This window comes from Parasteatoda tepidariorum, chromosome 1 (assembly GCF_982258835.1).
Source record: "Parasteatoda tepidariorum strain Cologne lab strain chromosome 1, Ptep-v5.0, whole genome shotgun sequence".
Taxonomy (NCBI): domain Eukaryota; kingdom Metazoa; phylum Arthropoda; class Arachnida; order Araneae; family Theridiidae; genus Parasteatoda; species Parasteatoda tepidariorum.
Genome location: NC_141755.1, coordinates 30,937,945 through 30,962,907, shown reverse-complemented (window position 1 = coordinate 30,962,907; position 24,963 = coordinate 30,937,945). Strand labels below are relative to the sequence as shown.

At 28.4% G+C, this 24,963-nt stretch overlaps 1 long non-coding RNA gene across 1 annotated transcript; it reads left to right on the top strand.

The window, feature by feature from the left end:
• The first annotated feature begins 20,210 nt into the window (after positions 1-20,210).
• LOC147816362 (uncharacterized) lies at positions 20,211-24,197 on the top strand. Its single transcript, XR_015433876.1, has 3 exons — positions 20,211-20,359; positions 22,600-22,829; positions 23,915-24,197. It is a non-coding gene; the product is annotated as an uncharacterized LOC147816362 (long non-coding RNA).
• The last annotated feature ends 766 nt before the right edge of the window (positions 24,198-24,963 follow it).

The following is a 24,963-nucleotide window of genomic DNA, read 5'->3' as shown; positions in this document are numbered from 1 at the left end:
ATTAATAAAGTGCATGTAAGTTTCCATCAGAACAACTTTAAGTTTTTAAAAATGATATGTTTATTTAAGCATCATAATTATTGTATCTCATACGAGTAAACTATCTTGTGTACAGATTTGCTAAAAGAAGATTATCAATTGTGTTAGTTAGAATTCTTTCATAGTATTACTTTGTTAAAGGAATTTAAGTGAAGATTTGATTTTCATTTAAATTTGTTAATTAAATTAATTCTTAATTTAATTAAATTTGCTTTAGTTTTTCCTGCATAAAATGTTTCTTAAATTTAAAGTTAAATAATGTATTGTATGAATTATCACCTGCTTAAACTTTTAACCCATTAAAGTAATCTACTTAACGCTGGAAAATGTCCAGAAATATTGAATATTGAAACAGTAAAAATATATAATTTCTAATTTCCTTAACATTTTTAAACTATATCAATTGATGTTTAAACATAAAGTAGATTTTATGATAGTTGACGTATTTAATCAAAAAAACTAGTAAAACGGAAGCGTAAAAGAGAAAAAAAAAGTGAAAGTTGTGATCCACTTTTTCAGCCTTCATCAATTCATCTCTTGACATCTCGTTCTCCAATGAAGCATTATTCTTGGAAGAGAAAGTGCTAACGAATGACTCTGCTTACTCAACTCGCATAACAATGCGAACTGAAATGAAGTCATTCGTATGCTTTAGGATCCTCACTAACTGGATGGCTTCAAGATAAACTGCAAACACTTTCTTCACTTCTTGTTTAAAAGTAAAATAGCAATGAAAACAAATTTTTAACATGTTAGTGACGCACGCAGCTGGAAAAAACTGTAAAGTGCGCTAATGTTTTAAAGATCATGTTGTATCTCAGTGGGAAATACCGGTTAATGGATCCATAAACTAATACACCTACAGTTGTTCGTAAATTAGTCTATATACAAGGCCTCTTTTTGTAGAGGTGTTCAGGGACGTAGCCACAGTGGCACGTGGTTATGCCCTGTAAAATTACAAAAACTTGTAAATTTTAGCAAGTGAATTTTAGTTAAATAAAATTTATATGATTATTTATTTCCATTGCATGTTCACAAATTTGTTGCTAAATCTGCTTGAAATAGAAATGTTGTTAAGATCTGTTTTTTATTCTGTAAAAAATTTCCCCTGCTTTCCCCACCCCTGATAGTGAGAAAAATATTTCCACCTATTAAAGAATATGCGGTTGAAGCCCCTCTTTAACCCTAAATCTGGGGCATTAGGTTTTATGACAGAAATGGAAGTAATGACGCCTTAGAATCGGGTTAAAGCTCTCGCACGGGGGTCGTAAGAGTTCTTTTACGAGAACCATGTTTTTATTGAGGCAAAAGGCTATTTTTGCACTGTTCTGGGTGATGTGCACGTAGTAAATGGTAGTACGAGCTTCTAAAAGAACAGACTTGTGGTAGGTAATCGCATTTTGTCTCACCCACGACAGTGATGAAAAACATGAGAAACTTTATAAAATTCTCACTGACTAGAGATTTATTAAAAATTTTATAAAAGGTTAAGTAACATGTTGCAACTATAAAAAGAAGAAAAAAACCTACTTACATGAAACTACTAATTGTATAGGTAGAAGACGTTAATTTCAACTCATTTGAATCATGAAGTTGTGCCAAAACTACATACATGATTCAGAACATCTAAATTTACAAAAAGGAGCTTCAAAGATAGTGTAGTTGTTGTTGTTGTAGTTCATTTACGTCACACTAGAGCTGCACAATGGACTATTGGCGACGGTCTGCGAAACATTCCTGAGGATGATCCGAAGACATGCCACCACAATTTTGATCCTCCGCAGAGGGGATGGCACCCCCGCTTCGACGACCTGCAAGCGAAGTCGAGCACTTTACGGTAGAGCAATTTAACGAGGACCAATACCGCACACCCTCGGTCCCTACGCAGACTACTCCAAGTGGTCACCAATGAAGCTTGACTTCATCTGCTGGGTCTGTGGGAACCGTGTCTTAACGATCATGGACACTGCGGGACCAAAGATAGTGTAATAACGACAAAATGTGACTACTAGTTTATTTATTTTTTAAACACTTAGCAGCCCTAAATTTTAGATGGTTTTGTTTGCCCCTCTCTAATAACTAACTTTTTTATTAACAGTGAACCGATTTAAAATTTATTAAAAGAAAAAATTTATTCCGATTACGGTGAACGAATGATTAATTTTTTAAGGAATATGGCAATATATTCATTAGTTGTTTTAAATGTTTTGCGTATACACATGCATAATGAACTAAGCAAACTAAAAAAAGAAACACGTCAATGACGTTTGATCGAATCATCAGATTTTCACATTCTAAAATGCAATTGTAATGGCTTTAGAGAATAGCCTTAAATACGCTAATAAATTGGAACAGACAATGTTTTAAGCTACGAAATTGGACAGGAAAAGGTGTTTTTTCTGGATTAAGCCCCTTTTCAGCGGATTAGGATATTTGACCCCAAAATAAGGGGAGGGTATACACGCAATCTGAAAAATATGATCTCCTTAATATATCGGGAGAGCAGTTGAAATTTTCCGCCTCTTAATAATAATTTCGATTTATATATGCAAGCAATGGAACTTAATTTCTCGAGATTTTTTAAATTAATTCTTTTCAAATTTTGGATTTTCTTTCTAAAAACTACACAGTTTAAAATCATAAAATATTTCTTCTCCTTACAATTTCGAAAAATTTCAACCATTGTTAAATTAAATAAATAAAAAAATAATAAACAAGTAAAAAGCAATAAATGAATAAAAATGTATAATTAACTTTGGATGAAACAGATAATTTTGAACAAGATTTTGTTGATTCGCTTAAGTAATTACAAAGATACCGCAATATATACAAATATTAAAATTAATTTTAAAAGTATAAAACTTTTTCATACCTTAAATAATGGTGAACTGTAAAAAACTCCGGATCAAATTACGGTGAAAAGTACCAGCGCTCAGTATAGTGGTACTTTTTTTCTCCATAACATCCATTTTTACCGGAACAAGTAATGGAGCAAAAAAATCTTATATACCATAATTTTTGTAGTAATAATAACAGTAAAATCACAGAAATATTTTAATCATATAAATATTACTGTAAGTATTACGGTATAATATTTTACGTTAAAATGGATTTTTCGGATGATGAACGCAAAGTGCTGGTGCTTTATTCCGTAATTTGACCCGGAATTTTTTACAGAATACCCTATTTTCAAGATTGCGACAGCTCCCTTTATTTCGAGGATCAATTATTCAAATCTCCCAAAAAAAAACATTTGAGTTCAGTCAGAAAAAATACGTTTTTGTGTCCAATTTTGTAAATTATATCCTTTTCGTTATTTAATTAGTATATTTAAGATCAACCATTCGACTATTGACGCTTTGTAGTATATGGAAAGCTGATTGTTAAAAGTCAATAGTTATTAAGGTGCTCTGTTTTTAAATTAATACTAAAACGAAATGTGCCTTCATCTAAAATTTGTCGGCAAAAAAAGACATAATCATAAAAAACAACTACATACTTTTCTAAAGAAAAAAGGTCAAGATGCGGTAACTGAAAAAAAATTGTTAAAAGTATATCGTTTCTATTATGAAATAATTAATTTTGAATTTTAAACTTTACGAAAAAAAGTAAGCATTTAAGCAAATGATTTAAAAAAATAATTTGATTCTAAAATGTTTTCTCGGAGTTTAGAAACACGCATGAATATTTCCGTTGCCTATCACACGCGTATCGCCAGACAAAATTCATCCCTGGAGCTTGTGTCAATAAACCGGATAAAGCTGTAACAATATGCATATTATCACCCAACTATATTTTTGCAGAAAATGTGATATTTTCTTATTGCAATAACATATTTTTCATAAGAATAAACTTAGTGTAAAATTTAAAAACTAAACTGGTTGCTAAAATAAGAAAATTCAACTTTAATTTTATCTTTATAGATAACTACTCTTCAATAATAGATATAGTATCATCACATGCACACGACTGGAACGAACATGTTTAAAAACTGCAAACTTTGACAATAAATATGTAGATAAGGTAATTAAAAAAACGTGAAGATTATTGTTTCTGCATTGAATGAGTACGATGGAATAAAACAATTCAACCTTCGATAATAATGAACTGTTAAACTTATAGTAAAAATTTCATGCAGGTCGCTATGCAGCACTGAAGAGTTGAAATTTAGCGTGTTAAAGGGGTCATTTCTTATTAGTAAACTAAAAAAGATTTTTTTTAAAAATTCCGATTTGTTCGAAAATGCTTGCAATTTTAAGTGCTTTTTTGCGATTTTTTACTACATATAACATTACGTTTCGTTCTTTTGCTGCGCACAAACTAAAAGACTTATAAACTTGAAATAACTACATATAACATTACGTCTCGTTTTTTTTGTTGCGCACAAACTAAAAGACTTATAAACTTGAAATAACGAAGGAGTGTTGAAAAAATGTACAGGGAGTATAACGGAATAAAAAAAATATTTACCATATAATAAACCTTTTCGAAACCTTGCTTGCCTATTAACCGTAGGTCGAAAATTATTACCTGATGAACTATTCGTAAAATGTATCCTATTGGTCGCTATTCAGCCCACAGAATTGCAACCACAAAATTGAAATTTGATGAGCTGAAAATGTCATTTTCATTTGTGAACTCGTAGCAAGTTCTTTTCGAAATTACAGATTGTCCGAAAGTTGCTGCAAATTTAAGTACATCTAGCGAATTTTCTTCATTTTAAATTTAAATAATAATCGACAATCTATCCGTAATTGTTGGAAACTCTAATTATAGGATCTTTATTTTTAAAACTTGCTTTTGAATTATTGTCGTACAAAAAACAAGAAAAGAGAAATCGACTGATCTAAATATTAACATGTATATTGAGTTTTGAAGCATTAAGAACTTAATTGTGAATAAGATTAAAATGATTTCCTGCTTGAGGTTTTATCATGATGTTAGACTCGATAACGAGCAAAACGACTTTCTGAGACACACAATCTATATTCCAAAGATTATTCTTTTTTAAAAGTGCAGTTAATTTCTTTCCCAATCTAGATAATCATTCGTTTCGTCATGTATAAGATATTAACATAATGATTTTTATGTAAGATTAGAGTAATAATTATATATTTTATTAAGCAAATGTTCTTTGCTTTTGTGGAAAATACAGTTTTTAAAAATTAAAAAAGAAAAAACAATGATGTAATATCAGGGGTTAGTGATCACTGCGAAAGGAATTTCAGAAACCCCCTAATATTGATACACATTTATGACACCCTTCATTCAAATGCAGTTCCAACTCGTGGCAGGGCCCACAAAAGCCATTTTTTAACGACAGAATGCTCGGCCAGACACAGCAAGAGTGTCACTGGAATGCCTCTGCCTTATTACCACTAGATTTCCTGCTAGATTCCCAGATTTGTCTCCAAACGAGTATATCTGAGACCACTTGGGATGGCAAGTTGAACAGTGTTTCGAATTTAGTCAATTTAATGATGTTTTACGGCAACTGTGGAACAAAAAATCATAAAAGAGTTGCGTAATAGTTCACAATCGGGAGCCCTTCTCATTTTTGGCGATTTGTAAATAAATGAATACAGTGTATGTAACTAAACCAAGAACCAATCGCATAAATGTAAACAAAAGTTGCGGTAACCCGAAGGTGAGGTCATTGAAAGCAAAGACCGCAAATTATATCATATTGACCATAAATGTGATTTCAGAAAAACTGAACGAAAATTATCGCCAAAAAGAGGCCCTCGATTCTACACTAGAGCCAAGAGTTGTTGCCCGACCGTATCGTATCCTGCATTCGAGTAAGAGGTGGCTCTGAAGGGTAGGGGAGAGTGGGGTCAATTGTAACATTTTTTACTTAACTATTTTTAACTAACAAAAAATCCTATATATTATTAGTATTAATTGACAGACGAGTAAAGTAGACTATCCTCTACTAGAAAAAAAATAAATACCTTATTTTAAGTGTTATTATATTAGTTATTAACAATTTTTGACAGTCGTGTACTTGTTACAATTGTCCCCACTTACGGGGTCAATTGTAACAGTTCATAAATTCAACTAAAACATAGTTAATTTTACATATTATCATAGTTGTGATATATTTTTTTATTGATCAAAATAGTAGTTATATTTTAGGAGTAAAAATAATAATGAGCAGATACTTAAAGGGTTAAACTTTTGACTTTTAGGGGTTAAAAATTTTAATTTATGCTGTGAAAGGTGACAAATAAAATAATGCATACGCAGCATAATATAAATGATATAGGAAACTATTGGTGGTTCTTAAGGAGTTAAGTAATGGTTTGTAAACATAAGATTATTTATTTTCAGCTGTTACAATTGTCCCTTTACTTATTGTTACAAATGTCCCCAAGACGCCATTTCAGCTTCATTTGTTAAAAAAAAATGCTAGTTAATTAACTAAACAAATTTTTTTTATTGAAATGTTAATTAAGGTGTCCACTTACATATTCGGTTAATAACTTTTATTTGTTTAAACAAAATTACTTTATTACAATATAATATTCTAATACCAAAAAAAGTACTTACGTAGCGTGAAAATATCTTCTGTGATGTAACTCTTTCAAAAGTACATAAAAATGGTTGCCAGCAGGGGTGTACATGTAGATTTATTAAATACACCTTGTGCGCCACCTAGAAACCAAATCTAGAAACCGACACTCGAAATTTTTGCTCTGTTACAATCGTAACCTGTTACAATTGACCCCACTCTCCCCTACTAACCCCCCATTCCCCCTTGATTTGCATTTTTCCTGCAATAAATGTAAGAATTTTGCTTTGATATTTTTAAATCATTTTTTATACTTACGTTGTACTTAGATAGGTAAAATTTTGTTTCATTCTGACAACTCTTACTAGATGTGTATATTTTGATGACAATCAGTATACATAATTTTTATAATGAAACAGAGCTTTCATTGTTATAAGTTTATAATGAGAAGACATGTATCTTGAAAGCATTAAATAAAACATTTTGAAACAACTTAAATTGAGTAAAATTTATCGTAAAGAAAATTATCATAAAAACTACAACCCTGATCAGTTAATCATCAGAAAAAGTTATCGCTATGACATAACTACAAGCAACATTGCAAATGATATCATTTGTATATTGAGATGATTAATACTCAAAGATACTTTTTATATTGTAAGAAAATATAAGTAAAAGCTGCACATTTAAATTAAATATAATTATTTAAATAAGGAAGTAAAATGGATATTTAATTAAAGGGAAATAATGAAAACGCATTTTTTTAATGCAAGCTTACAACTTAAATACTAAGTGTTAGAAACATAATTTTCGCACAAGATTTATTTTATAAAGATTCATTTGCAAAAAGTTCGACAACATGGCTTTTTGAACTTTAAAGAAATGATTCCCTGAACTTGGAAAAGTTTAAATAACTGGATAATTTATTGTTATTTTTTATAGGTTTTGCAAACTTGCAGCCTTGTTTGAAAGGCGGGGAAAAACCAATAACCATTGAAACCTAATAAAATGGAAGATAATACGGTAAAAGTACTAAAGTTAGAGGGAACACATCACTAAAATAGCTTACAAAAAGAACAAAATAATAGTTATTCAGGAAAACACTGATTTTTCGAAACAATTACGAGTTGAAATGGCTGCAATTGTTTTACATTTAGAACAATAATCTGTGTAAATCGATTTGGATGATTTTTTTTCTTCTTCTCATTATAGTTTATTCATCTTAGGAAATACATATACTAAGAAAAAAAATTCAAATTTTTTTTGGGTGAAAAACATTCAAATTTATTTCTAATGTGTCTTAGAAACATTGATATCAATAAAATAAAAATTGCGCAAAAAAAAATTCGAAAAATTATTTTCAATTGCTCCTTAATACAGTAACATTTTCGCATAAAACTTACAGATTTCTACTGCTCTTTTAGAGAATGAACAAAGTTAACTAACGCCAAAAAAAAAAAAAAAAAAATGAAGGTGCTAAGTTTTGAAACACATTTCTTAAGTATCCGTAATAATGTTAAAATTCTATTAACATTTCAAATATAACTCATGATTCCGACAGCATTTTTCAGACTAAGTTTAAGTTCAACTTCAACCACTGACGTGGGAAAAAAACGCTAATTACGCAGCGTAAATTGTAGTTTTTTTTCTAAAACATTCCCACACTATAAAAATTGGTTTTTCAAAATTGAGCAAAAATGTGTCATAATAGCTGTGAAGAAATGATATTCGAATTTAAAAACCTCATATATAAGTGAAATAGCATATATTCATTTTTTTTTGTGCGAAATGTATGTAGAGGGCGAAATGTGTGAGAAAGATGCTCTCTAGATGACTGCAGGATTCGAAACTAAGACCTCCGGGGTTGTAGAAGGATGCACTAATTGCCATAGTTGTACACCCCATTCGGGGGAGATTAAAGAATCTTTATACAGTGGCAGTCACAAAGACACATTACATTCGCTTCAAAGTTTTTTAAGATATAGAGAAATAAGCCAAAGGTAAAAGTAAAACTAACGATTCCGACTAAGCCATTGGGACCATATTTTCCAAATTACAACATTGAAATCAGAAATTAGTATGTCGTAATCTGTCATTGCGATCGCCTTTTATATAAAGCTTCTTAACTTTCCATGGACAGGGATTTACAATTATGGTGGTCCTTGGTTCGAGCCGAAGACACGGTAAACTTTATCATATTCTAATAGTTTTAACTAGACTTTCCTTCTCAGTTTATGAATCGCAATTAATCTGAACTTAGAATCGGAATCAGAGGCAATGAAAAATTATTCACAACTAAATAACATACTGCACTGGATAAATTAAAATACATAATTTGATTCTTTTCCTCTATTTTTTCTTCTATATATTATAATTTTAACTTTTCGTCAATATTTTCAATTATTAGGTTACAATTCAATAATCCTTTTAAAGTGTTAACGTGAGAGAATATCTAAAATTTTGTCAAAAAGTCAGATTCTTTGTACTAGAATTTTAAAAATAGATATTGTACAATGGAAGATTTAGACAAAATTTCCAGTTGTGTCGGTTATATATTGTCGGTTATAAAAGCAAACAATATTCATAAGTAACTAGAATTTTTAAAATAGATATTGTACAATGGAAGATTTAGACAAAATTTCCAGTTGTGTCGGTTATATACTGTCGGTTATAAAAGCAAATAATATTCATAAGTAACTAGAATTTTTAAAATAGATATTGTACAATGGAAGATTTAGACAAAATTCGACAGTATATAACCGACACAACAGGAGTCGGTTATATACTGTCGGTTATAAAAGCAAATAATATTCATAAGTAACTAGAATTTTTAAAACTAATTTTGTACAATGGGAGATTTAAGCGAAATTTCCAGTTGTGTCGGTTATTTCCGATCGGTTATGATAGCAAATAATATTCATAAATAACTATATTCGGTTTTTCCTTAGACGAATTTATTTGTGAAAAAATAAAATAAATAATGTATAAATGTAAAAAGAGAAAAAATAATACTATAAATAAAAATATGCCGAATCAATACCACGAATCAAAGACTTAGTACAAGGAGAAAAGGGCCAAATCAAGTAATGAAATGGCTATAAAACAGAAAAAAAAAACGTTAAAATATGTTTAAAAAATCAAAAGCGAGCTCGATACGACCTTGTAAAAGCATTGGAAAAACCAATATTCATTACAATATTGTGGACAGTTCTGTAATTTATATTAGATTGATAAGAATAAAATTTTAAAAAAAACAGGAACAGTTAACTACTTATAACTGTAAGAAATTACTTTATTTATGCACTCATATTATCGATACACTTTTGCTATTTAAGAGGGAAGTTATTAAGGGCTGTTGTTATAAAACACTAATGGGTATGAGTCAAAACATTTCTGGAAGGCAAGTTTTAAGGCCTTGTAGAAATTTAATTGTTTTACGATTAAAAATTGTCAATATATTTAAAAAGAAGAAAAAGTAGGGGCTAAGTCTGCTGAGTATAGTGGATGAAGAAGAAGTTTCAAATCAAATTTCTGAAATTTCGCTTCAATCATTTGAGCAGTGTGTGGCTCAGCAATGTCATGCAGTAAGAAATGAATCCATCTGATCTGATGATCAATTTTAATATTTTTTTCATTCAAGCGCTTGCATCCTTTTGTCCAGTTAGTTAAATGTAGCATATTTCTGCTGCGATAGTCGGAGATAGTTTAAACCTTGGAAAATGTGGCTTATTTGTACACTGTAAAAAATCTCGGTTAATGTTTATCCAATACTTGGTGCAAAGTTTGCTAATTGCACCATAAGTAGGATAAATCAAAAATTATTTTATCTAGGTTGCACCATAAATTGGAAAATATGATCAAGAAATGCGTTTATGGCGCAATCGATTGCACCAAACTTTCGTACTATGACAGGCACGTGACCGATGGCTTATTACGTAGTTGTTGACAAGATGGACGATTTTGTTGTTGAATCTCGATATCATCTCATGCAAGTTGTCTTTGAAATTGTCAATTTCTTTTGAAGGCAAGTAAACTTTTCTTAATTATTTGCATTAATTGCAGTTTATTTCTTTAATATCAACTTTAAAAATTTTGTTGTCTGTGCTGAAAGTGTTAGCTTCAAATTTCTGATAGGAAACTGTTTCGTTGTGTGAATAATTAAATATTTTAAAATCTATATTAGCTCTTTTTCAGTAAATACGGAGATATAACGATTTTATGTGCACAGAAAGTGCATTTACAGTTTATTTGGCTAAAGGAGCATAGCTTTCCGCCAAATTCACTGCCGGTGAAAATTTTCTAGGTTCGTGTTTTTATTTCATTCTACCGAACAAAAAACCTCGTATGTGCTTTCAGTTAGGATTAAAACTTTTTATCAATATCTCTGCTTTTGTTTTGATTTTCATGTTCTATTTTGCTCATTTTCGTTTGTAATGTCACATAATTACACGAATTTTGGTTGATACATTCTAAAGTGCTTCTGTTGTAAAATTTTCAATGCGAATTATTCACCTCAAATTATACTAACCGTTGTCATGGAAACTAGATTTCTCTTTGCGTTCTCTGAGAGCATGAGGTAAGAGAAAAACATAGTGGGTAATATTGGCGTTAAAGAAAACAAAGCGATATTTCTTTTCAATTCGCCAAGAATACCTTACTGAAATTTAGAACAAAACACCGGCAAGAATAAGATTTGTTTTAGAACATTTAGAAATTAACTGATTTCTTATTATAATTTTTTCTTGAAATGTATTTTATTATTAATATTTTTTAACTAAGAGAAAAATTTTTTCAATGAAACAAAGTATTGTATTTAAAAAGATAATAAATATATCTTTTTTATTAAATACATATAAAAAAATACTTTGATACTCATAGATACTCTGCTTTAGATACTTATTTTTCTATGTTTTTTTTATTTTTACTTATTTATTTTATTTTTGTTGCATTAAATATATTAATTTAGCCCACATTTGTGTTTTGAGGGTGAGGGTAAGGATAATATAACCATGAAATTGAACGTTTTCATTGATCCTCAAAAATGTCATATGTATTCTTTATAATATTTACAGTTGTTTTTGTTTTTTTAAATAATTTTTTTTTGAAAAGTTTCATTTTAATTATAAAAGTGAAATTTCTTTATTCTGAAATATATGTGCTTCTATGAAACAAAAGACCTTTAGTTAAAAAGGCAATCCTCACAAACAGTATACATGTGGAGTTTTAATACTATCCACATGACTACTGCTTGTGTGTTAATCATCAGCCGATTCCACCCTCATAGACTCAACACGAACTCTTTTATCTATACAAGTGATGATCAATTTGTTCATTTATTATTTTAACTGTTAACAGTTCCTTCAGCAAATTTCTTACTGTGCCGCTCTGCATAAAATTCAATTCCCAATTTCTCAAGTGGAGAAATTCTATTTTGGTGTTTTAGCGCATTTTAACAAAAATAATAATAATAATATTTTAAAATAGTAATAATAATAAGATGAAAATCCCCCTCCCCTGTATAAATAGTTGGTCTCGAAATTTTAAATTTTTAAGGTAGTGAAATGTTTGAAATTTTTTTTACATGAGAACTACAATTTCTCAATTTTCTTTATATTGTATTTTGAAATTAATAATTGAAATATGACTTGCTTTGATTTATCTTTCTATGTTTTAAAAAAGCAAGGATTCAAATTTTTTTCTTCTGTACATTTTATTAGCATAAATTACATTATTTTTAATCTTCTTTCATTAGCATAAAGATACCAACAGCTTCAATGATTTTAATTGAGAAAGAGACACAGGAAAAAATATTGTTATACCCAGTGCCGAACCAATTGATAAAAATATTTATTCTGCCAAAATCACCAGAATTCCAGAAGGTTATAAACAGTTTTTTCTCACTTGAAAAGGGCTAGTTTCAAGAACAGCTTACAAACAAGGAATGTGTATAGTTTCAAGTTTTGAGAATGAAGAACCTGTGCTTGGAAAAACAATTATTCTTTTGTAAATAGGCTCCAAAATTTTATTTGTGTGTAATCTTTTTAAAACTTGTTGTGTTTTTTATAATCAACTAAAAAATGTGATATAGTTAAAGTAATAGCACCAAAAAATCTATAATAATGAATATGTAATAAAAATATTGTATTTTCTCAAATACTCACCATCATTTACTAATTTATAAAAAAAAAATTGCAGTATTTTTTTCAAAACTGTGGGAAATTTTACTCTTTTTATCAAGTAGTAAATTATGCTTGCAAAAAAGTAATTTAGCTATATTGTAGATTTTAATTCAGATGAGGCAGAATATATCAAGAAATTTAGTATCTTATTAAAAAATAGAAAATTATTTTCAGATGATCCCAAATTTCAAAACTCTAAACATTGAGGCATAACATAATTTTTATTTCAAATTACTGTAAATTTAAAATAAATTTGAATTGAATGCACTCTCTTAGTAACAAAAACATACTATCGATCATATTTCTGAGTGAATATTTTATATATTTTTTTAATGAATGCTGTGATATGTATAAAAAGTATAATATATTTAAATTTTAAGATTTTGCTTAAAAATTATTACATTCTGTCTATGTATACAAATATCAAAGTGATTGCAAATGTATAAATTATGTTTAAATATTGATCTGTATATTTTTTGTTATTATTTCCAAGTTATTTCATTATTTTTACATTTCTTAACTTACTTCAAATTTAATGTTTCCATACGCCAATGTAATTAATATTGGAATGTTTCCTTAATTAGAGATTGGGGTTGACTAATACAATATTCGTCTACTTTTTTATATAAATGTTTACTTGTGAAAGTAATATATTTTCATTTTTAAATAATGAAATAATTTCAAAATACATAGTAATAAGAATTTGATTCAGCCTAAAATTAAAATTCTTTTTATTTACATGCGGTATTAACTCTATAGCATCTGTTCGTGCTTTAAATGAAATGTAAAAAATGATTCAAATTTTACATATATCAATTTGAAGAAAGAAAAAGTTTTTATATGAACGAAAATATTTTTAAAGCGCCAAAAAGCAGATAAAGTTAGCATCATTAATAAATATTTATAAAAAAGAGAGAAGATAATTTAAATCAAATTATAATTTAATTATTTTAAAATATTAAAATTCAAAAAGCTATTTTTATTTTAGATGTATTATTTAATATATATATATATTAAATAATACAATTATCTTCTTAAATTATCTTCTCTTCTTTCAATAAATATTTATTAATGATGCTAACTTTATCTGCTTTTCGGCGCTTTAAAAATATTTAATAATGGTGCAACCTTCCTCGCTTTTAGTTCCCTTCAAAAATACCAAATCATGGTGCAACCTCCCTCCGTTTTTAGTTCCCTTCAAAACACTTATTTTTGGTGCAACCTTTCGCCGCTTTTAAGCTCTTTCAAAATTCCGATTTTTGGTGCAACCTTCTCTCGTTGTTTGGAACTACTGAAAGCACCAATATATAGTAAAACTGAGCACGACTTAATGTAGCCAGCAAATGAATACCAATATTTGGTGCCGCATAGCTCGAAATTTTTTACAGTGTAAAGTCAAAGTATTAATATTGTCTACGGTGTAGTCACACTAGAACGAAATGCGCTATACAAAGTTGCTTTTTGTATCTCTTTAGAAATGAGCTAAAAGTGTTCCCTCTACCATATTTGATCAGATACCCAAAGATACTACCGTTTTCAAGCACCAGCTATTATTCTTACTATGACTTAAGCATTTTCTGTACATAATGTTTTAGGTTTAGTTTACGAATGGAGAAATATCCAGTTGTGCTGTTTTTGCACTGGATTATAAAGGGATATACTATAAGTTCGTAAAATTGTATCGTTTAATGTTTGAACGTGAATTGTGATTCCGTAGTTCCACATACGATCTTATACCTTATAATAGGACAAATTTCCAACTATTCTCTTTTCAAAAAAATGTATTTTTTGAAATTTTTTTTTAAATTGAATTATTTTTTAGAGTTTATAATCATTTTTTTAAGCAGGCCAAATGCGTAACTTTAAACAGGTAAAATAGGAAAATAAACAATCCTCCCCCCCCAAAAAAAACGATTTTTTTTTTATTAACGAAAAAAAAAAACTAAAAAAAGAAACAAACTTTTATTATATTTAGTATGTCTTTTTAAAACTTTTTACAAATTAAAAATAGAATTGGTTTGGATTTGGCTTACTTTAAAAGTATAATGCATAAAACATTCATCATCTAGTATCTTTTCAACATATTTATGTTCTTTATAAAATGAAGATGGATAAATAGGAATTTAGTTTAAACAAAAATTATATTAATAAATTACAAAAATTATATTAAGTTAATCGATTAGTTTCTTTTTAGTATGGTTCTACAAGATAAGGATTGATAGGCTTTAACAAAAATTATATTATAATGAACTTTAAGATAATATTACCTGATACAACTGTCGAAATAATATTATAACTATTATAAAACAGGAAATGTTCAATAGGTTTCAGATTAAAGGTCGTAGTTTTATGTACAGATAATTTAAGAAACTAAATACATTTAATTTAATTTCAATGCTTTAAATAATCATTCCCTTTTAAAATTTAAAATACCTCGATTGTATCATTATTTTTTATTTTCTTTACGGTAAACGTTGAACTCTCTGTCACTTGCCTTGGATGTGATGCCAGAAGTATTGTTCTTTAACGTTACCTTTTGGGCACCTGTGAACCTTAGTCAAGGAGACGAACAGCATTACCAACGTCACAGGTACCCGTTCATAGGGTGGGCCACGTTCACATAACAGTGGACAGCACAGAGAGAAACATTCATGCCCTGAGCGGGATTCAAACCCGAATCCATTGGCATCGCAGTCAGGCAAGCTAACCGCTTGGACACATGGCCGGCGATTGTATCAGTATAGAACCAATGTAAAATGAAGTAAGCTGTTTGAAGGTGTATTTCCAATCGTCAATCATTTTCATAACATGTTTTTCATGGCATAATTTCCCTTTTTTTTATATAATTTGAACAAAATATACACTTGAGAAAATTTATTCCATTGTTATGGGATAACTTACAGGACCTGCGATAGTTTATTTTGCACCGTTCTGAGTACAATCAGGGTTAAAGAGAAAAAAGAAGGGCTAGTTCAGGGGTGGCGAACCTTTTTGCACCAACGTGCCATTTTTTCTAAGAAATTGTTTAATGTGGTCATAGACGTGCCATCAAATAATTTTGACTTTGTGATAGTGACTTTGTGTGGGAAAGTAATAATACTGAATACTATCAACTCAAAACTCTTTATATACTATGGAAAAAAAACATTTTGCAATATCTCAGTTATACTCTTAATTCAATTTAAAGTAACATCAGCGTGACTTCTGTTGTTGCAAATCAGATGACACACAACTTACATTAGATTGTATGTTAGTTTAACCTGGACTGTTAATTTTTTTCCTAGTTATTTATTGTTAGCTTGTTTTTTATGGTTATTAATTGTTTTTTTTGGCATTAATTGTTAATTTTTTTGTCAATAGTTTGTTTTTGAATTTTAATTTAATTGTTAACATGCTTCATAGTGAACTTTGTGATGGGTGGCGTGCCCAAAATATTGTATCTCGTGTCATAAATGGCACTCGTGCCATTGGTGCGCCATCCCTGGGCTAGTTCATTCCTCTCTTATTTCAAAAGTTTGCCCTCTTGTTCAAAATTTTGTTTTCTGTAGGCTAACATGTCCTCTCGGGTATGTTAGATTACAAAATAAATAAATAAATAGAAAAAAATATAAATCTTTTTCGAACGCATATTAATTACATTATATATCTACGTTAACACTTCGATTTTGAATATAAATCAAAGTATTAAGGCTTAATAACTAGAAAGTATTAATCATGAATAATCATAGATGGAGTAAATGCAGCGCATAATTAATAAAAAAGAAGACTTATTACGCGAAGAAAAAATTATCTTACTGTATAGTAATGACATTTCTGGTAGAAAAAAACATCTGCAATTCTGTTTTTGAAACCACGGCATTTAAACCATTCCATTTGCTATTTTTTTCCGTTCATATGACAACGGTTTACTGGTTCTTATTTTACCACACATTTAGTAAAAATGCAAACCTGAAAAATAAATTTATTCGAATAAATGGTTTTTCATGCCCTGCTCTAATGTATCATAATAAAATTACCATATTTTGCAACATTTACCGAATTTTATTACATATTGTAACACTATATCTTATTGTAAATTTAATCAAAATCATTACCAAAGCGAGTCAGTAAAAGTTACCTAGCTTTTTGATGGAAACACGGTAAACTTTAGCATATTATGGTTGTTCGGACCAATCTTTTTCTCAGTTTAGAATGAATTATTATGTTCAAATATATGCCTTTCTTTTTGTGAAAATGATAAAATGATATTAATATGATATAATAAAATGAAATTATAAAATAAATGCCTTATTACAACTTCAACTTTAACAATCAATTAATTTCTTATGCTCTACAACTGGGTAAAACTTAATTTTAATTAAAAATAAGCATGAATAAGAAAATAAGGAAAAGTAGCTTATTTTGCTTTAAAATTCTTATTTAATTAAATTCAGTAAGAATTATGTCAAAAGTCAATGTTTTGCCTCCCGTTTGGTGTAGCTACTCTGCCCCATCTAGTGTTTTGTTGATTTGCATTAAAATTTAAGAAGTGCTTAATCGGTACATTTAATCCTGGTTACATTTAAACGCTCATCTGGACGTGCAAGGGTAAAAATATCTAATGTTTTTAAGGTAATGTCATTTTAATTGCACTATAATGTTTTAATTTCGAGTATAGTTTTCGATAGCGCTAAAAAAAGACCAGTTTAGAAATATGTTACTGATGAGTCGACCGACTAAATCTCGAAAAAGAAATATTTACTTCTTAAACAACTGCAAAGATTATTTCTGAAATTTGAATTGAAACTAGGTGAAAGATCAAATATTTTGAATTTTGACTTGCTCTAATCTACATCATATCTACATCAGTGATCCTCAACCAATGTGCCACGGCACTTTTGTGTGACGCTAAATTCTTAAAATGTGCCGCCAAATATTAGAAATGATACAATAAAAATTATAATGCTTTTTCTATTATGAGTAAAGTTTAAATTAAAGAAAAGTATATATAATATTATATATATATCTATACTTTTTAAAATTTTTCCACGCTTTAACCGCGTGAACATCTTTGTCGGCGATTGTCTTGTCTCTGACAATCTTAAAATAAGATGGAAGTGTTTAAATTGTATATGACACACAATTTTAAAAAATGTTGTAAGAGCTAATTATTAAAGTAAGCTATGCAATTAATAAACAAATTAACAAAGGATAACTAAAAAAACAAATATATAAAAAATAAATTAACAAAGGATAACTAGCAAAAATTAAGCTAACAATTAATAATTAGCAAAAAAACTAGTTAACAAGAAATCACAAAACAATAACAGTTAATGTAAAAGAAATCTAACTGTTAATAACTATAGAAAACAAGTTAACAATTATTAACTAGCAAAAAAATAAATAACTGTTACTAACTAATAAAAAATTGATCGAAAGATATAATTAATACCTTAATAAGTGTGTTTTTGTAGTACACATTATTTTATTTCACATTCAAAATTATTATCACAAACTATTCAACACAGCGTAAAATAGGTAATTAAACACTTTTTAATCTAATTTTTTTCGCTGTGTACCGTCAAATTTCGAAATCATTAAAAGTGTGCCGAAACAAAAAAAAAAGGTTGAGAATCACTGATCTACATATTCATACTCCATACATTAAAAAATATTTACCTCATAAGCAAGATCAAGGATTATTTCTGAAATTTGGATTGATGAATTGAAATTCGGTAAGAGATCAAATGTTATGAATTTTGATTTACTCTAAGATTCATACATACATTAATTCAAACATGGTGCACTGAAAATTGGTAACGAAGTAAACAAGAGAAAAAATAATTTTCTACAGTATACAATGTTTAACAAAAATGCCTTAGCAATTAATTTTTATATTTACATTTTAGTATTTTTAAGAAAAAAATGATAAATAAGAGGAACATTTAAAAGCTTTATTCTGAAAAAAAGTATAAACGAGTTGAAATCTGTGCAATTTCAAAACTAAATCGTAAAGTTCACATAATTTCTAATTAATTTTATGAAATATGCTATGGATAAACATTTTAATTTTATTATTAATGAATTTTGCATATAGAGAAAAAATACTTTCAAATCTTTCAGTATATGATAAAATTAATTGTGCTTCTGTCTCTATGGGAATAAGAAAAAACACAGCAATTCTTACCGTAGTGCTTTGTAAAATTGACTTTTGGTAAAATTAACAATAAATACAGTTTTATTGCCATGCTGTTCAGTAGTAAATATGTAAAAATTTGGCAATTTAATCTTGTTACTTTACAGCATGTCCTAAAAATCATTTATTCGAATAAATTATTTCAGCGTTTGTTTTTACTAAATGTGTGGCAATAAGAACTATAATATAAAAAACTAGACATTTCTTTAAACAGTCGCGATACAAACGGAAAATTATCAGATGAATGGTTTAAATATCATATGATCATACGTTTTGGTTTTGTAATCAAAATTATATGAAAATCCATTTTTACAGCGAAATATTATAACTTGTTTTTTGCAGTAATATTTTATTAATTTGAGGAATTCAGTGAGATCGCGGTAATTTTTTCTGCAAAAATTACGTTACATCAGATTTTTTGTTCTTTAACATATTCCGGTAAAAATAGACGTATTTTTTACCGTAATTTGATCCGGAATTTTTTACAGTGTATATATGTTACTCTTTTAGAAACTATTTTTTATGTTTGCTTAAAATACCCAAGCGTTTTCATTCTTTCTTAATGAAAATGTAGTTAAAATAAAGGATTTTCTTCCTTTAATATACTTTATGCTCTCCTTTTAAGTTTTATTTACGAGTATGAACACGTTGAAACATAATTCGTACATTCATTACTTAGTATTGAATTTTTATAAAAGTCATAAGTTAATTAATTTTAATTGAAAGAAAGCTTTATAATTTTTAAAGCTAATATGTTAATTAAAGCTTTAAAATTTCATTTGCAAAAACTTCAATTATGTTTGTAATATAGTACACACATTTTATTGCCATGTTGCTCCTTCTTACAATGAAATGTTTGATTTTAAAAAAATCGACGCGTTTTTTGAAAGGTGTTTATGCTTCATGATTTATAACACCTAGTTAGCATGTTTTGATGTATTGCATTCCTAAACCTTGAAATGTCCAACTATTGACTCATTTTGCGACAGTTTACCTAACCCCATTCTGTCGCGACACAGAAGCGCCGATGGATATTTTTTTATTCGAAATTCGTGAAAATCTTCTCATATTCCTTCACGTGTGCACCCAATAAATAAATGAATATGAAGTAAAACAACTAACCATCGTCCCATGTTGTGGGAATGATAATGAAGATTAAAGGTGACATTATTGGAATTTATAAAGAGTTCTTTATACATCAAAGTGCCGTTTTTTTCACATCTTTTGTCATTCTTATTTGGCAACAATCACAACTTGCTGCCTTGAGGTCATAAGCTCACCCTTAGATGATTTTTTGTAATTTTTTTGTTCTTTTCTTGAAAGAGTTTTGGGAAAACTATAAAAGAATGAAATTCCGCTCTACAGATCAAGAGTTCATCTGCTAAATACAATCTGTTTCTTACTCTCTGAAATTTGTTCTCAAAGAACTTTTTATTGACAATGAAATCCATCGTAAGTATAACATTCTACATTCTATACTCTCTCATTCGAGTTTGAATATTATTGAATGTATTACCTCTTTTTCAATCTTATATAATATAAATCAAACTCACATTAGTGTTAATTTAAAGAATTACAAATTAATATTGAATTTTACAAATAAGTTTTAAAGTTTTTTTTCAAGACGATAAAAAATCTAACTTTTTATAAAAATCAACATATAAAAGTGAGTCATATATATAAGCGTAATATTATCTATTTTATAAAAATCACTTTAAGATAAATAACTATATGCCAATTTAAAAACCTCTTTATTTTTTGTAGTTATTTATGACCTAACTGAATTTATTAAAGGTATTACTACTAAAAGGTTTTCTTTAATGCAAAGAAATTAGTTTGAAACGAAATGAAATTCTATTCTTTTTCGCTTAATAAAAGTTAACTATGAAATTCAAGCTCTTTTTTTTTATACCTTAAATCACTTATTGCTTATCATATTGTTGTCACCTTATTTTGTCATTAACCAAATACCTATTTAATTTCTATTACGGCTATTCTGAGAATCTCGTGACCGGTTTAACGGGGGTTCGAATAAAAGTGTTGAAGCTACTATATTTTTTCAATTTTTTAAAGACATGAGGAGCTTCCAATATCCTGCACATTTCAATTGGTGACCACAAAAAGTTTTGAATTTCCCCTTTTTCTCGAAAGATGGCACTACTAGATAAACTAATTAAGCAACGTTTCATGGATAACCTGACAAAATGCAACTCAGCTACATCATAACTCAGTCCATTTCCCAACAAAAAGCCTAGCACAATCTAGCTTCAATGCTCAGTTTAATTTCATTTTTACGATTTTTACACTATGCTAATTGTAAATGGTAACAGAAGAGTATAGTTTTGTATTCAGGGTTTTTTAATTATACCAGTTGGAAACTGTTTAAAAACCGTAAAGGTAAAGAAGTGTTCCTAACAGTAAACTTTACGATTAATTGGATAGACAGACAGCTGCAAGTTATTTTATTATAATTTTTGTATGAAAATTCTAACAGTTCATTTACAAAACTCCAGTTGAAGTTTGAGGTTGGAAGTGTAGCGGTTGAAACTTTGATAGATGTTAAGTTCTCTGTGGCGGTAATAGGACGAAAAAACCGGCTTATGGCGATCATGAAATAACTGAAACTTACATAGTCATCGAAAACAGAGCTCGGTCAGCTTTCGCCAATGTCTTTTCACCCTCATAAACCTTCAAACAAAAAATATTTAATTTCGAGAACCACTAACTCCGTTTTCTAAAAGTAGATTTTAGAATGTCTCCCTTCAAAACGAAATTAACGTGTTTCAGAAATATTTAAGAATTAAATTTTTAAAAAGTTAACTCAAGGGAGTAAGTTTAAATTGAATTGAACACACTGTATATTTTCAATTAAATTTTTAATCAAAATTACTGCCAAAGATGATAAAAAAAGTTAAATGATGATGGTGATTATTTAAAATTTTCTTAATAATTACAATTCACAACTCAACATCAGTAAGAAAGGAAGAAATTTGGCAGACTAAACCAAAGCATAAATCCGTGTTTCTTAATAATTCTTTTCATGATTATCCTTTGGTGATAAGGTTGAACAAAGGTTTGGTTGAAAGGGGATGGAAACTTCGATTACAAGATTCAACATTGAAAGACTTGAAAGCAAATTGAGAAAAAAAGTATTGCTAATTTCTGTAATTAGACTAAGGGGCAAATGGAATTTAACAAAATTAATGCTCGAAGATAATTTATTTTGTATAATATACATTTACATTTAGTTTTTCACCACACTGATTTTATAGTAAGCTAGGTAATATGACTTTGAACCAGTATTTGAATCAAATTAAAGGATAAAAAAAATGTGAACTTTTTTCTTTAAAGCTTATATACATATTTAGTGATTCATTAGATATTTAGTGATTCATTAGATATTTAGTGATTCATAGATCTTTAGGGATTCATAGATATTTAGTGATTCAAAGATATTTAGTGATTCATTGGATATTTAGTGAGTCGTTGATATATATGGATTTATAGATATTTGGTGATTCATAGATGTTCAGTTATTCATAGCTATTTAGTGGTTCATTAGATATTTAGTGATTCATAGATATTTACAATGATTGATTAACTGTTTATGCTCATATTACGTTGCCTACGCAACAAATTTAAATAATTTTTTTTTATGTTTCAAAAAAATACATGAATTATTTGTCTTTCAGAGTGCAATCGTTTTCATCTGCGCTTTGGCTTTGGCAACAGCCCAATTGGGTCCAATTATTCCAGTTGGATATTCTACTCCTACTGCATCCTACAGTCTTGGTGTTCCCTATGCTTACGCCTACGCTCCTGCTGCATCCAGTAGTTACGTTCAATATGTTCCTGCTCCAGTTGCCGTTGCTGCTGTTCCTGCTGCTGTCGGATACACTCTCTTGAAGAAGTAAATAACAACGTAAGTAGATTGCACTTCCAAAACTTTATCAAAATTAATAAAGAGGGATTCTTCTTTAAATATTATAAAGACCTAAGCCTAAATAGCTTAATCAAATTAGTTTGAGCAAATCCAGCGGTTGAAAAGCATCACAAAAGCACTAAATTAAGAAAATAAATATTTTTTTCTTAAAAATGAAGTAGAATTTTTTTTATTCTTATTTTGTGGGAATAAGAAAATACATAAAACGCTTTTTGATATCAGTATGCACTTTATTTTGAAAAAAATGCATGATAAAAATGTCGTATATACATTACTGCAAATTCAAAAAAAAGGATTTCTGACAAGTTTAAAAGAACTTTAAAACGCCATTTTATTTTTGTTAAAAGATCCAAACATACAAATTCACTATTTAAAATTCAATAAGAAATTGTATTTTATAAAAAGTACGTTACATAAAAAATACTTGATACAAATAATATATTACATAAATTATTTACTAAAATCTTTTCTTAAATAAAAAACAATTGCAATTTAGTTAACTGAGAATATTTATTTATGAAAATATTTACTTATTAACAATATTTGAATCAAATTGAAAGATAGAAAAATTTGAACTTCTCTTTCAAACTAATATAGATATTTAGTGATTCATTAAACAATTAGTGATTAATAGATAATTAATGATTCATTAGATATTTGGCGATTCATAGATATTTAGTGAGATATAGATATTTAGTAATTCATAGATATTTAGCGATTCATTAGATATCTAATGATTCATGGATATTTAGAGATTCATAGATGTTTAATGATCCATTAGATATTTAGTGATTCATAGATATTTAGTAATTCCTTTATTTTTAAAGACTCTGTGAAGTTAAAGCATTAAGAGAAATACGAAAAACAATAATTAATTTTCTGCTTTTCTTTTCAATAAGGTAGGGTGGTATTTATTCAAAAATTAAAAAATATCCTTCTGAAAGGTGTGACTTATCGTAAATATTGTCAAATAATAAACTTAAAAGATTAGCCGATAACTTCAAATAATTTTATTGAAATGCAAACTTCAAACAACAGTAATGGTATATTTTGTTTCTTTTCAGGCACCGTCCAATCGAAAATGATTCTTCTATTTCCAGAGTTTTAAACAATAGATATCCGATATCCTAACAATAAATATCCTAAGGTTGGAGTTCAAGTTAATTTCGATGAAAGGCATTGGATAGAAGCCGGTATAACACGAGTATGAAATTGTTCAATATGTTATTGATCCAATAACAATATATTAGAAAATTTCATTGTTTAAGCATTAGTTCATTATTTATATACTTTATGAGATTTGCATTTTCTTGTTTCCTATTTAAAATAAAATTCATATTTTAACAATTTCGTTTTATTTTTATTGCTTGTTTAAAAATTTATTTTGTATAATATTATTTAATTAAATATTATACAAAAAATGACGTTTTCTATTACTGTAAAGGCCACAACAGTGAGGAAAAAAGTATGATCATAGCTATCAGAATAAAACAAAATTTACCGTAATGATTTTTGCGAAATTAACCATGAAGTATAATTTGATAATATGTTATAAAATTTAGTGAATATGGTAAATTTTTTTTCATTTTAGTATGTTATCTTAGAGCATAGCACCATAGCAATTTATTCGATTTAATTCACTTTTCATTATTGTATTTTTCGCTAAATGTCTGGTAATAAAAACTATAACCATTTGTATTATGTTTTAAACAACAGAATTTCCGGTAAACCGTTACCATATGGACGAAAAAAATTACCGAATAAATAATTAAAATATCGTACATTTTGGTTTCATAAACCCATATTTTTATATATATATATATATATTTAGTGGTTGTTAACTTTCACCGGTGAATAATGACAATCACATAATCGCTTTGGTAAATGTCCGAAATATATACTAGTTCTAGTTAAGTGCCATTGCCCGGTATACCCTACATGATGACCTGACGGTACAACCTGATGGTTTTTAAGGTTTAGTGGCATTGCCCGGTAGGCCCTACATCAATATTGTTTTAAGGTCAAGTGCCACTAGCCAGTATGTATTTAACGGGTACATCGAACACTGATGTTTCTCCTAATGTGTTCTCAGCAGATATTAAAATATCGAATA